Here is a 15183-nt window from a genome sequence, read left to right as displayed (position 1 = left end):
ATTTAGGGGGTTTTCCTCACATCGCTTTTGCACGGAGCTGCTGGAGAAGAGGAGTTTATGGGGGGCTCCCGGGGCTGTCTCCTGGAAGGACGGTGAGTGCTTCGGACGGGGTCTGGGGGATCACCTGGATATGCACTTGGAGACGTGGAGCATTGCTCAAAGGAGGAGCCGAGTGCCCTTGTGCCGGGAAGCAGTAGCCAAACAGGTGAGCCGGTGCGCCTTTGTAGTGGGGGCTTTTGTCCTTTCCCTTTGAAATTTCGTCATCCTGAGGTTGAAATGGAGGGGTCAGTCCTGTGGTCCCGCCTTTTAAGAGGTTTGGATTGAGGTAAAATTCTCCCTTTTACCATTATTTGAGGCAGGCCCCTTGTTTTCTGCTCTTCTAGGGGACGCAATTGAAGGGGGGGAGCGCACGTTTCTGTGCCCTCGTTGGGGTGAGGTGAGCGCTGGAGCGTGGCGTCACTGTCGGGCCTTCAGAGGAAGGGAGCTGCAGCCGTGGCAGCGCTGGCAGGGCGGGGATCGCGCTGTGCCGCTGCATTCGGGGCGCTTCTTCTGCCCCCGGCCCGGCAGCGAAGGGTCCGGCGCGGAGCCCTGGCGGCAGTGCCGGGGCTGGCCGGGGCGGAAGGGGAGCTGGGCGCGGCTGGGCTGCCGCGGGCCCGCCGGAGCCGCGCCGGTGCGAGCCGTGCGGAGCCGAGCGGAGCTTTGGCCGGGCCGGCGGGCGGGGGAGGCGGCGCGGGCGGCGCGCCCCGGCGCCGGCCGGTGCCGCCGCTCCGGGCGCGGGGCTCGGGCGCCGCCGGGGCCCCCCGGGCCCGGTGCCGGCCCCGCCGGGCCGGGGGCAGCGGGCGGGGGTCTGCCGGCGCGGCGCCGCCTCTGCCTGCCGGAGGATCCGCTTTCCTGCCGGAGCCGCGCTGCGCCCGGGGCCGGGAGCGCGGCTCCGCATCTTCCAGCCTCCCTCGCTGCGCTGCTTTTGAGGAATTTATGGGATCCTTTTCTTTTGTTCGTAGTTGCTGTAGGAGAAGGGCCATGGTGTTACTTTTTGGTTGTTACGGTTCTTGCTTCAGGTGCGCATGACAAGGGGGTTTTTTTTGATTGAGTGTTGTTGGATTTCTTTTTGATCCGTTCTTATGTTTCTAAAGAATGTGTTCTTAAAGGTTTACAATGGTTTTTATGGGTCGTAGCATGAAGTAGACGTTAGGTTTTTAATTCGTTTGTGAAGGCTTTTATTAGCATGAGCATATGTAGTGTTTGTTTTGGTGGGTTTGAGGTAGTGTCCTGTAGTTAATCAGTGAGGTTTTTTTTTAATATTGATTATTGCATTCTTGTTTATTATGTTATAGGGGTTTTATGCATTTGGCATATTTGATTGCCGTGTATGTTTTATTGTTGCAGAGAGTTCGGGAGTTATTAAAATTGTTACATTTCTCTTTTGGCGACGTGTTTATTTCTAGGTGGTATTTGTGTTTTGATGGTTTGAGGCATAATGGGTTTATTGAGTTAGGAATAATTATTTTGTTGTTGTTAATATATATATATTTTTTTTTTTAGTTTGATGTATTTGGTTGTTGTTTTTTTATTAGTTTTATTTTTGGGAACATGGGTCTATCTATGGTGGGTCTTTATGCGCAGTTATTTTATCTGGGTGGTGAATTTTTTTTCCTTCGTGGTTTCGATTTTTTAATATCTGTAATTATTTGGTGGGTTTTTTTAGTTCATTTTATAGAGCATTGGGTTCTCTTTATGAGTTAGTGTAGTGGTAGAGTTTTGGTTATTTTTTTTAGAAACGTTCGGGGTCTGTTGTATGATTTGCAGTATAGTAAGTTAGTTGGGTTTTTTTTTTTTTCATTTTAGTGGTTTTTGTGATTTGCTGTGTGGATTTCTATAGGTTGTTTTAAATGTTTGTTTCGTTTTTGTGATGTGATAAGAACTGTTAGTGAAAGGAGTGTAGTGTGGGTTTTTTTGCTGGTAGTTGGTTGGCTGGTGGAGCCTTTCTGAATTTTTTGGATGGTATTGGTGGGAATTTGATGCTGTTTGTTTTGGCATTTTATTTTTAGGAATTGGATTATAACTGCAAAGTTTTAACTATAACTCTAATGAAACAAAAGAAATGCATAAATATGAAAATGGAATATAAACCTTCAATTTTAAATATAAACGGAATACATATAAATAAAACATGTAACATAAATAATGTTATCCATTACTATTAGGTATTATATTGTTTGATATAGAGTATTTTATATGTATATATAAATACATATAAATAGAGATTATAAATACAAGCAAAATAACCATATAGAGTTGTATAATTAATTCGTGTGGATATATAAATATAAAAATTACAAAATAATAGAAATCAATGCAGTACATAATGCATATTTTACAGTACATGTGTTATTATAACGCATTATATGTCATAAATATTATATATCAAAATATAGTACCTCAATATATTGTGATAGAAGATATAAGTACTATTAAAAATAAAATATAGAAATATTTAAATATCGTTTAAAATAAAGGGGATTTTTATTTTCTATTTGGTAGTAGGTAGGGGTTTTATTACAAAAATTATAAATATAAATAAAATAAAATTAGAAATCTATGTGTAGAAATATATCCTAAATACATTAAGATCTATATAAAAATTCAGTGGTAAGTAAATATAAGTATTAGCAGTATGTACGAAATAGAGTTTAAATAATAATTTATCTATCTTGCTACCTTATAATATATATAATATATATTTATAAATACATCAGTGTAAAGTAGAAATACAAATGTGACTATAATGATGAAAAATTATATGAATAATCAAGTATTGCTTATAGACAGAGCTTTTTTTTTTAAATTTGGTTAGAGACGGGGCTTTAATAGAAAAAATATGAATATACATTTTATTTTGATATCGTTCTAAATATGGAAATATATATTCAATGTATACAGATATATATAAAAATATAAAAAAATAAAAATAAGTATTAGGAAGAGATAGGCTATAAATAACATCATACATCAATCTACATTTAAAATGTAAATTTGAATATAAATGCAAAAAATAGAGATAAACGTAAACGGAGCTTAAATAATGGGATTTTTTTAAAGATTTTGACTTGGATGGAGGCAGGGGTTTATTTTAAGCAATATAAACCTTCTAGAAATCTAAATCTAACTATAGAAATATATAAGCAATATATTAAGATATGTACTAAAATAGAATAAAATATAATAGAAATAAATGTAAGAAATTATAAAAATTCAGTTATACATCAATATACATTATAAATCCGAATGTGAATATAAATATGAAAAATATAAAAATAAAATACATTGAAATGCAGTTTAAAAGAAAAGGTTTTTTCTTTTGGTTCTTGTTGGGTTAGAGGCAAGGGGTTTTTTTTTTGTTGGCGTTCTTTTCCGCGCGGGATATTTTGGGGCATTTGCTACCGAGGATGTTCCGGAGGGGACGGCGCCCGTTCTTTTTGCCGCCTGCCCCGCCCGCGGCCCCGAGGCGAGCGGCGGCCCCCGGCGGTGGCGGGCGGCAGTGCTGCCGCCTTGTGGACAGAGGTGGGTACTACAGACACAGCCCGCGGGCGCCATCTTGGGAGTGGCTTGGCGCGGACTCGGCTTGACCTTCTCAAGAGGGTGCAAAAACGAGGACAAGAAAGTCGAGGACCCGTGTCTGTTTTCCACACTGCCTGAATTGCCCGCACCGCCGGCGCCCCCCTAGGGGATTTTCCGCGGCAGTTCTGGTGCCGTGCACACGGGCTGTGGGGTCAGCAGCACCGCGAGCCTGCGGGATTTTGGCACGAGCCGACAGGCATCGGCAAAACGCCTGTCTCCGTCAAGGTCCTCACGGGCCGCCATCTTGCGAGTGCTTGTCGCGCACTCTCTTGACAAGTGCTGCCGCCTTGTGGACAGAGGGTGGTACTGCAGCCCCCCAGCCAGCGCCCGGCAAAACCACCGAGACGGGGCGGGAGCGAGCGGCGAGTGGGGCGGTGTCTGTGAGTGAGGGGAGGGCTGAAGGCGGCTCAGCGGCGGCGAGGATGGCGGCGAGGGCAGCCCGGTGGGGCCGGTGCCGGCGGGCGGCGGAGGCGCGGTCGCAGCGCTCCCGGGCCGCGGCCGAGCGGCATCGGAGCAGGGCTGCGCCGCCTTTCCCGGCCCCGCGCCCCTCTCCAGACGCCGGGAGCGGCCGCGTGCCGGAAAATGCCGCCGGGGCGGCGGAGCGGGGCCCTGGCTCTGCCCGCCCCTCCTGCCGCCCTCCTTGGAATGGTTCGAGGCGTTATGGGTTTATTGAGGTAGGAATAATTATTTTGTTGTTGTTAATTTAATGTGGGGTTTTTTTTATTTGTTTGTTTTTGTCGTTTGATGTATTTGGTTTGTAGAGCAGGAACTGCAGACAGAATCCTGCAGAAGTAATATGGAATTTGTCCTCCCAAAACCCACCCGGCTTCAAACCACTTTCAGCACGTGGTCTTCCTTAGCAGCACATGGTTCCCCCATGCTTGAGAGGCGCTGCACTCTACTTTTCTCTCCACCTTTGCTGACAGATCCTGCTGAAGGCTGAGGACAAAGCCCTACCGCTACACGGACAAAGCAGCAGACCTGGTTCGGGAAGCCAGCGTGCTCCAGGTTGCTACAGGACTCTGATCAAACATCAGCATCCCCGTCTCTCACATTGATGGTATGTGGTAACCCCTTAAGAACAGAACTCCACGACTTGGGGCTACCTTTTCTAACCCTAAGCAACAAACTGGGGATGGATAACTCTAGAGATCCTGTTATGTAAGGATCTCCAGGATTCAGCCCTCCATGTGTCCTTGGAATCAGCAGAGTTTCCACTTTACTCCCAGACGTAATTTTTGATGTGGTTGTGCCACTTTAACAGTATTTGAAATCTCTCTTCGTGTTCTTGCAGCAGCATTATTGAACTACAATGGAAATGTAGTCCTGCCTGAAGCTGTTCACAGAATCGTGGAATCCCAGAAGGGTTTGGATGGGAAGGCACCTTTTTTTAAAGCTCATCCCGTTCCACCCCCTGCCATGGGCAGGGACACCTTCCACCATGCCAGGGTGCTCTAAGCCCTGTCCAGCCTGGCCTTGGACACTTCCATGGATCCGGGGGCAGCCACAGCTTCTCTGGGCAACCTGTGCTGGACAGCAGCTTTGAAAGGCAGAATGAAGTACAGCTGTGATTTTTGTGCTGCCCCCAACATTGTATTGCCTGGCAAATGTGCCTTTGAATTTTTTTTTTTTTTTTTTTTTTTTAAGGTTTTCTTGTTTGTTTTGTTTGCTTTCGTTTTTTTTTTTTGTTGTTGTTGTTGTTGTTTTGTTTTTGGGTTTTTTTGGGAACTAAAAAGATACCTTGTGTTCCTGGAATGTTGCATTCTACCTCTGTTGTTTTCCCAGTTAGTCTGGATCCTCTGCTTACATTTTTTCCTTCACTTATTAGATGTCGTGGATATGCTGGCTGTTCTGATGGAGGGCAGTGATGGCTTAGATGAGGAAATTGTGTTCTCTTTAAATGAAGGCGTGATTATCCAGACATTTCCCTTCAGTGCTGTTGTCCCTGCTGCATTAGCAGCCAGGAATATGCTGTTGCTTCAGTCTGAAAACGGAACAGGTACAGTTTTTTTTTTTTATGTTTTATGTGTCGTTTCTAGCAGTGGAGTGAAAGTGGCATCATTTCTACTCTCTTGTAATAATTTTTTACCGTTTATAATTTTTTACCTTGAGGCATGTTATTACCTTCCCTGCAAGCAGAAGGAGGTGCAGATTGATGGTGTTTTGTGCTCAAGAGGGGCATTGAAGCTCTGTAGGTGCTTCTGCCCTAATTCCCTGACCCTGAAGAGAAGGGACACTGTCCCTGCATGGACAGTCTTGGTCTGGAAGTAGTTGGCCTCAGTAACACAGCGTTTTAAGGGCAGAGCATGGCGATCAGGAGAGGAAGGTGTTTCCCGTGCCTGTGGGCAGCTCTTCCCGAGATCAGGGAGAGGGGACTGCCTTGTTAAGTAGGAAATGGATGCGTTTCCCAAGGAAAACTTCAGAAATTAAGCTCCAGGGGCAAATACTGCGAGGTTCTACTACCTCCTTGAGGACAGCGTTAAAACCACAGGGGCATCAGCAGGGCTTGGAACAGGACTGGCCAACCGCAGAGCACCTCACGAAGCCCTCTCTGTGTATGTGGCAGTCGAGTAGCACCTGGGGGGTGCTGAAAGTCCCAGTTCTGACAGAAAATTCTGTTTAACTTGTACACGTTGGCTGGGTGTATCCCCCCAGTACAGCTCGGTTCTTCTCTGAGGCGGTGCCTGGCAGGGTGTCTCCCTGTAAAGAGACGGGCGTGTTTTTGGCACAAGACAGCGAAGGTGGATTGTTTGCTTCAGCAGGAGCTGATGATGTCTGGAGGGTTTTTCAGGTACCTCTGCAGTCAGGAGCACGTGTCTAGGTCACTGCGAACACTTTTTGATCTCGTTCAGTTCTTTTCTGCGTGAGGCTCTGTGGGCTGCTGGCAAGGCCCAAAGTAAGGAAGGTTGCCCCAGTGTCCGTGCTCATGTCAATAGTTTAATTTATTTGGCTTTTCTAGGAGCAGATGTCGTGGAGGACTTTGTTGCTGTTTTCACTGGCCTCCTGCACTCTCCGAGAGAGCCCCTTTCTCCCTGCTTGACGTTCCAGCTCTGTGACAAAGCTGCTAAGTATCCTCAGCTCTACCAGTTTAACCGATACTATAGACTCTGGATGCCCAAGTAGTCCCAGGAACCTGTGGTATGGAATACCTGAAGTCACTGAATTCTTGAGCCAGTATTCCTATAAAATCCTCACAGTTGACAGAGGTTACATTTCCATCAGGAACAGCGTTTTTATTGAGGAGGTAATTCTGCATCCTTGTTGATCGTGCTGGGGACACACGTTTGCTCCAGGGCTTTTCTCTGATGACACAAGAGGTCTCTGTGGTGTTTGGGAGGCGATACCAGGCCTCAGGGCTCATACAGAGACTCCTCAGCAGGCACAGCAGAGCCTGGTGTGCGCTGTGGCCTCTGTTTACAGTGCCCGGAGTTCCCCCGGGTGGGTGGAGGATCACAGGCCCCTGGGCTGGGTTTGGTGAGTTTTTCTCAGTTCAGCAGTGTGAACACTCCAGATACCCCTGGGGACACTACTGGACAGCTCTGTTCTAGCAGGACTGCACGCCTGTGCTCCCAGAGCTTCAGTTCAGAGCTCATCTCAAACCAAAGGTGGCTGAAGAGACTTTTGTTTCATACTCATCACTGTTTTTCTCTTACGCTTTTTGTTTCGCTTTGAACAGTTTGAAAACCACAAGGAGGTCAGGCAAGAGCCTTCTGTGGCACCGGATTCTGTATTTGCTACTTTGCTGAAGGGAGCCTGGGAGAGAGGAAGCAGTACCTTCCTGGAAGATGGTGTTCAGACAAAGTGGAGAGACTTGGCTTCCCGGCTCCCCCCACCTGAGCAGCTTTTGTTGGGAGTAAAGCACGTGCTGCTGTACCTTAAACCTACAGTGGAGAACTTCAGCAGATAATACTGTAGTGATGCTTGGTTTACTTTATGGCACAAGTTACAAATGACTCAGCTGCTAAAACTTAGGTTCCAGTGCTGTAGCTCTTTTTCCTCGACTCGCCTCCGAGGGTACGCAGCACCATACAAAACTGCACCTAATTTGTAAACAAATGTCAGTTGTTCTGATTATTGAAGCTGGGCTTTATTCAGTTGTGTGTGCTGTGGCCAGGTCCTTTGTACAAATAGTATACGGAGGGTGGGGAAACCAGAACTGCACATTCCTTGTGATATGTATGGGATTTTGGGGGGGGTTAAATGAAAAGGAGATGCAAAATGAGGGAATTGCTTTTAGATGTAACTATTCTTGTCCTAAAGGAGCCATCAGCTCTGTCCCGAGAGTTGAGTTACAAGTGTGTGTTGAAAGAGCCGCAAGCCTTTAGGGGCTGCAATTTGTGTGCCCTGGAATGAGGTGCCCTGAGGAAATGTGTGAGCCGGAGGGAGCCGAGCTGTGGGAGTGGGCGAATGGAGGCGGGTGCGGGCGGGAATAGCCGAGCGTGGCCGAAAGTGGCCGGGAGGGCCCGTGGAGGCGAGTGGAGCCGAGCTGCGCCGAAGAGGCGAGTGGGGCCGAATGCGGTCGGAAATAGCCGAGCTTAGCCGAAAGTAACCGAAGCTGGCCGAGGAGCCGAGCGTAGCCGAGCGGCTCCGAGTACAGCCGAGGCGAGCCGAGCTTTGCCGAAGAGGCTAATCGAGCCGAATGCGGCTGGTAATAGCCGAGCGTGGCCCAAAGTAGCCGAAGCTGGCCGAGGAGCCGAGTCCAGCCGAACCGAGCCGAGCTCGGCCGAGCGCAGCAGCCCGGGCAGGGCGGGGCGCCGGGGCGGAGCCGGGGCGCTGGGAGGATCCCCTCCTGTCCCTCTCTCTACCGCTCCATCCTCCTCCCCGTATTCCCCTCAGTTACCTCTCTTTCCCCCGTTTCCGTGTCCCCCCCCAAACTCGGCTCCTTCCTGTCCTGTCCCTGCCCTGCTCCTCCGTTCCATTCCCCCTCTCTCCCTCCTCTGTTCACCGTCCCTCTTCCTCCCCTGCCGGCCTTTCCCTTCCCCGCCCGCTTTCCTCCGCAGCCCGTCCTCCCTCCCCGACCTTTCGCATGCCCCGCTCTCCCTCCTCTCTTCCCGTCGCCCCTTCGCTTCTTTCCCCCGCAGCCGCGGGGCTCGGGGCGCCGGAGAATAAAGCCCCGAGGGCCGGAGCCCGGCGCCCCCCGGGCCTTGCGGGAGTCCCCGCACGGGGCCGGAGGCTCTCGGCGGATCCCCCGCGCCGCTCGGACCCCGCCCCGGCGCTGCCGGACCTGCGGCTCCGCCGGCATCGCGCTGCGAGCGGCCCCCGCTCTGTGCCGTGCCGGCCGTGCCGCGTCCCCGCCGCCTCTGCCGCTCCCTCTTTCTGGCCCTGGCCCGCGACAGCGAGGCGGGGCAGGAGCTTCGAGCCTTCTGGGGGCTGCCCCCCCTTCCTTGTTGCGGCGGAGTCCCTTTCTGGGGGGATGGACGCGTGGGAAGGGCTGGAAGGGAGTGCTGGGCTGCTGTCCGGGGCAGTTGGACTCGTCCTGTGCCTTCTTCGGGAGTCAGGGTTAGGGGCTGAAGACTCGGGGCTCTGATGTCATTTGGGGCACCCCAAGGTCGCTAGGAGAGGGACGCACACTGCGGTGGGGGAGCGGGTGGGTGGCAGATGAGAGGGGGGGTCACGCTGGGTGCCGTCCCGCAGAGGGACCCAAAGCTACCCCAAAATTCCCAGGGAGGGGTGTGTGTAGAATACTAAAACCTGGCAAGTGTTTCGTTTTCACAGGTATTGGTAAAGAATAGGAAGCTATGGCTAAACTAATTTGAAAAGAAGCCCTCTCTCGATCCACTCATTTGTACCCAGGAATGTAGGAAACTCTGACTGTGGATGGGCAGTAGTTTTGAAAATCATGCCGTAGCCTTTTTCTCTAGGAACGAACCAAGCGAGTGCCCTGAAACCAGCGGAGCAGCTGCAGGGGCTAAATGGAACAGAAAGGGCTCCCCGGCACCTTTTGCCTCCGTTCTCTGCCATTCCTCAAAACGTGTCGCAGCCCCGGAAGAGGCGTTTGTCATTCCAGCCTGCCAAAATAAAGACCTGTAAAATCCTAGCTCTGCCTTTTGTTTAACGTGTTCTTACTTTCTATTTATGTCATCACAGAAAGCAAGGAAAGAAGAAATGTGACTGGTTCCCACTATTGCTCCATGCAGGCATTTTTAAAGGCTTCTGTACTTCTATCCTCTTTTTCCACTCCAAGCTTCATTTTTCCCCTCCTTTTTCGAGGTCTGCTGCTTTGGGTGTCCCAAGGAGGGCTGGGTTCCTCAGCAGGGGTCTTAGGAGTTGGTGCTGATTCTGCTTTTCCACAGATATATCAAAGTGTGCTACCAAAGTGACTATTTTCTCCAGGGGAAAGCTTTCTCTCAATGACCATCAATGCATGTATGTGTTTTAATCGTGTAACCAGATGGATTAAGAAAAGCTGACACCCGTAGCAGATTTCTGTTGGATCTGTGTCTGTGAGAAGTGCGCTGTGTGCTGGAGAGGGAGAGACGCTGTTGGAGAGTGGCAACAGCGGCAGGTGTGAGCTGTTAGGATGATGGGGGCTCAGAGCAGCCCCAGGTGTGAGCTGTGAGGATGATGAGGAGGGGGCGGCTCCTCCGAGGGCTGATTTAGGGGGTTTTCCTCACATCGCTTTTGCACGGAGCTGCTGGAGAAGAGGAGTTTATGGGGGGCTCCCGGGGCTGTCTCCTGGAAGGACGGTGAGTGCTTCGGACGGGGTCTGGGGGATCACCTGGATATGCACTTGGAGACGTGGAGCATTGCTCAAAGGAGGAGCCGAGTGCCCTTGTGCCGGGAAGCAGTAGCCAAACAGGTGAGCCGGTGCGCCTTTGTAGTGGGGGCTTTTGTCCTTTCCCTTTGAAATTTCGTCATCCTGAGGTTGAAATGGAGGGGTCAGTCCTGTGGTCCCGCCTTTTAAGAGGTTTGGATTGAGGTAAAATTCTCCCTTTTACCATTATTTGAGGCAGGCCCCTTGTTTTCTGCTCTTCTAGGGGACGCAATTGAAGGGGGGGAGCGCACGTTTCTGTGCCCTCGTTGGGGTGAGGTGAGCGCTGGAGCGTGGCGTCACTGTCGGGCCTTCAGAGGAAGGGAGCTGCAGCCGTGGCAGCGCTGGCAGGGCGGGGATCGCGCTGTGCCGCTGCATTCGGGGCGCTTCTTCTGCCCCCGGCCCGGCAGCGAAGGGTCCGGCGCGGAGCCCTGGCGGCAGTGCCGGGGCTGGCCGGGGCGGAAGGGGAGCTGGGCGCGGCTGGGCTGCCGCGGGCCCGCCGGAGCCGCGCCGGTGCGAGCCGTGCGGAGCCGAGCGGAGCTTTGGCCGGGCCGGCGGGCGGGGGAGGCGGCGCGGGCGGCGCGCCCCGGCGCCGGCCGGTGCCGCCGCTCCGGGCGCGGGGCTCGGGCGCCGCCGGGGCCCCCCGGGCCCGGTGCCGGCCCCGCCGGGCCGGGGGCAGCGGGCGGGGGTCTGCCGGCGCGGCGCCGCCTCTGCCTGCCGGAGGATCCGCTTTCCTGCCGGAGCCGCGCTGCGCCCGGGGCCGGGAGCGCGGCTCCGCATCTTCCAGCCTCCCTCGCTGCGCTGCTTTTGAGGAATTTATGGGATCCTTTTCTTTTGTTCGTAGTTGCTGTAGGAGAAGGGCCATGGTGTTACTTTTTGGTTGTTACGGTTCTTGCTTCAGGTGCGCATGACAAGGGGGTTTTTTTTGATTGAGTGTTGTTGGATTTCTTTTTGATCCGTTCTTATGTTTCTAAAGAATGTGTTCTTAAAGGTTTACAATGGTTTTTATGGGTCGTAGCATGAAGTAGACGTTAGGTTTTTAATTCGTTTGTGAAGGCTTTTATTAGCATGAGCATATGTAGTGTTTGTTTTGGTGGGTTTGAGGTAGTGTCCTGTAGTTAATCAGTGAGGTTTTTTTTTAATATTGATTATTGCATTCTTGTTTATTATGTTATAGGGGTTTTATGCATTTGGCATATTTGATTGCCGTGTATGTTTTATTGTTGCAGAGAGTTCGGGAGTTATTAAAATTGTTACATTTCTCTTTTGGCGACGTGTTTATTTCTAGGTGGTATTTGTGTTTTGATGGTTTGAGGCATAATGGGTTTATTGAGTTAGGAATAATTATTTTGTTGTTGTTAATATATATATATTTTTTTTTTTAGTTTGATGTATTTGGTTGTTGTTTTTTTATTAGTTTTATTTTTGGGAACATGGGTCTATCTATGGTGGGTCTTTATGCGCAGTTATTTTATCTGGGTGGTGAATTTTTTTTCCTTCGTGGTTTCGATTTTTTAATATCTGTAATTATTTGGTGGGTTTTTTTAGTTCATTTTATAGAGCATTGGGTTCTCTTTATGAGTTAGTGTAGTGGTAGAGTTTTGGTTATTTTTTTTAGAAACGTTCGGGGTCTGTTGTATGATTTGCAGTATAGTAAGTTAGTTGGGTTTTTTTTTTTTTCATTTTAGTGGTTTTTGTGATTTGCTGTGTGGATTTCTATAGGTTGTTTTAAATGTTTGTTTCGTTTTTGTGATGTGATAAGAACTGTTAGTGAAAGGAGTGTAGTGTGGGTTTTTTTGCTGGTAGTTGGTTGGCTGGTGGAGCCTTTCTGAATTTTTTGGATGGTATTGGTGGGAATTTGATGCTGTTTGTTTTGGCATTTTATTTTTAGGAATTGGATTATAACTGCAAAGTTTTAACTATAACTCTAATGAAACAAAAGAAATGCATAAATATGAAAATGGAATATAAACCTTCAATTTTAAATATAAACGGAATACATATAAATAAAACATGTAACATAAATAATGTTATCCATTACTATTAGGTATTATATTGTTTGATATAGAGTATTTTATATGTATATATAAATACATATAAATAGAGATTATAAATACAAGCAAAATAACCATATAGAGTTGTATAATTAATTCGTGTGGATATATAAATATAAAAATTACAAAATAATAGAAATCAATGCAGTACATAATGCATATTTTACAGTACATGTGTTATTATAACGCATTATATGTCATAAATATTATATATCAAAATATAGTACCTCAATATATTGTGATAGAAGATATAAGTACTATTAAAAATAAAATATAGAAATATTTAAATATCGTTTAAAATAAAGGGGATTTTTATTTTCTATTTGGTAGTAGGTAGGGGTTTTATTACAAAAATTATAAATATAAATAAAATAAAATTAGAAATCTATGTGTAGAAATATATCCTAAATACATTAAGATCTATATAAAAATTCAGTGGTAAGTAAATATAAGTATTAGCAGTATGTACGAAATAGAGTTTAAATAATAATTTATCTATCTTGCTACCTTATAATATATATAATATATATTTATAAATACATCAGTGTAAAGTAGAAATACAAATGTGACTATAATGATGAAAAATTATATGAATAATCAAGTATTGCTTATAGACAGAGCTTTTTTTTTTAAATTTGGTTAGAGACGGGGCTTTAATAGAAAAAATATGAATATACATTTTATTTTGATATCGTTCTAAATATGGAAATATATATTCAATGTATACAGATATATATAAAAATATAAAAAAATAAAAATAAGTATTAGGAAGAGATAGGCTATAAATAACATCATACATCAATCTACATTTAAAATGTAAATTTGAATATAAATGCAAAAAATAGAGATAAACGTAAACGGAGCTTAAATAATGGGATTTTTTTAAAGATTTTGACTTGGATGGAGGCAGGGGTTTATTTTAAGCAATATAAACCTTCTAGAAATCTAAATCTAACTATAGAAATATATAAGCAATATATTAAGATATGTACTAAAATAGAATAAAATATAATAGAAATAAATGTAAGAAATTATAAAAATTCAGTTATACATCAATATACATTATAAATCCGAATGTGAATATAAATATGAAAAATATAAAAATAAAATACATTGAAATGCAGTTTAAAAGAAAAGGTTTTTTCTTTTGGTTCTTGTTGGGTTAGAGGCAAGGGGTTTTTTTTTTGTTGGCGTTCTTTTCCGCGCGGGATATTTTGGGGCATTTGCTACCGAGGATGTTCCGGAGGGGACGGCGCCCGTTCTTTTTGCCGCCTGCCCCGCCCGCGGCCCCGAGGCGAGCGGCGGCCCCCGGCGGTGGCGGGCGGCAGTGCTGCCGCCTTGTGGACAGAGGTGGGTACTACAGACACAGCCCGCGGGCGCCATCTTGGGAGTGGCTTGGCGCGGACTCGGCTTGACCTTCTCAAGAGGGTGCAAAAACGAGGACAAGAAAGTCGAGGACCCGTGTCTGTTTTCCACACTGCCTGAATTGCCCGCACCGCCGGCGCCCCCCTAGGGGATTTTCCGCGGCAGTTCTGGTGCCGTGCACACGGGCTGTGGGGTCAGCAGCACCGCGAGCCTGCGGGATTTTGGCACGAGCCGACAGGCATCGGCAAAACGCCTGTCTCCGTCAAGGTCCTCACGGGCCGCCATCTTGCGAGTGCTTGTCGCGCACTCTCTTGACAAGTGCTGCCGCCTTGTGGACAGAGGGTGGTACTGCAGCCCCCCAGCCAGCGCCCGGCAAAACCACCGAGACGGGGCGGGAGCGAGCGGCGAGTGGGGCGGTGTCTGTGAGTGAGGGGAGGGCTGAAGGCGGCTCAGCGGCGGCGAGGATGGCGGCGAGGGCAGCCCGGTGGGGCCGGTGCCGGCGGGCGGCGGAGGCGCGGTCGCAGCGCTCCCGGGCCGCGGCCGAGCGGCATCGGAGCAGGGCTGCGCCGCCTTTCCCGGCCCCGCGCCCCTCTCCAGACGCCGGGAGCGGCCGCGTGCCGGAAAATGCCGCCGGGGCGGCGGAGCGGGGCCCTGGCTCTGCCCGCCCCTCCTGCCGCCCTCCTTGGAATGGTTCGAGGCGTTATGGGTTTATTGAGGTAGGAATAATTATTTTGTTGTTGTTAATTTAATGTGGGGTTTTTTTTATTTGTTTGTTTTTGTCGTTTGATGTATTTGGTTTGTAGAGCAGGAACTGCAGACAGAATCCTGCAGAAGTAATATGGAATTTGTCCTCCCAAAACCCACCCGGCTTCAAACCACTTTCAGCACGTGGTCTTCCTTAGCAGCACATGGTTCCCCCATGCTTGAGAGGCGCTGCACTCTACTTTTCTCTCCACCTTTGCTGACAGATCCTGCTGAAGGCTGAGGACAAAGCCCTACCGCTACACGGACAAAGCAGCAGACCTGGTTCGGGAAGCCAGCGTGCTCCAGGTTGCTACAGGACTCTGATCAAACATCAGCATCCCCGTCTCTCACATTGATGGTATGTGGTAACCCCTTAAGAACAGAACTCCACGACTTGGGGCTACCTTTTCTAACCCTAAGCAACAAACTGGGGATGGATAACTCTAGAGATCCTGTTATGTAAGGATCTCCAGGATTCAGCCCTCCATGTGTCCTTGGAATCAGCAGAGTTTCCACTTTACTCCCAGACGTAATTTTTGATGTGGTTGTGCCACTTTAACAGTATTTGAAATCTCTCTTCGTGTTCTTGCAGCAGCATTATTGAACTACAATGGAAATGTAGTCCTGCCTGAAGCTGTTCACAGAATCGTG

General features: G+C 48.1%; 1 long non-coding RNA gene across 1 annotated transcript; it reads left to right on the top strand.

Moving 5' to 3' along the window:
* The first annotated feature begins 5311 nt into the window (after positions 1–5311).
* LOC144246677 (uncharacterized) lies at positions 5312–7840 on the top strand. The gene is made up of 2 exons (XR_013340340.1): positions 5312–5617; positions 6578–7840. It is a non-coding gene; the product is annotated as an uncharacterized LOC144246677 (long non-coding RNA).
* The last annotated feature ends 7343 nt before the right edge of the window (positions 7841–15183 follow it).

This window comes from Lonchura striata, chromosome 8 (assembly GCF_046129695.1).
Source record: "Lonchura striata isolate bLonStr1 chromosome 8, bLonStr1.mat, whole genome shotgun sequence".
Taxonomy (NCBI): domain Eukaryota; kingdom Metazoa; phylum Chordata; class Aves; order Passeriformes; family Estrildidae; genus Lonchura; species Lonchura striata.
The sequence above is the reverse complement of the archived record's forward strand: the minus strand, read 5'-3'. Positions and strand labels throughout refer to the sequence as shown.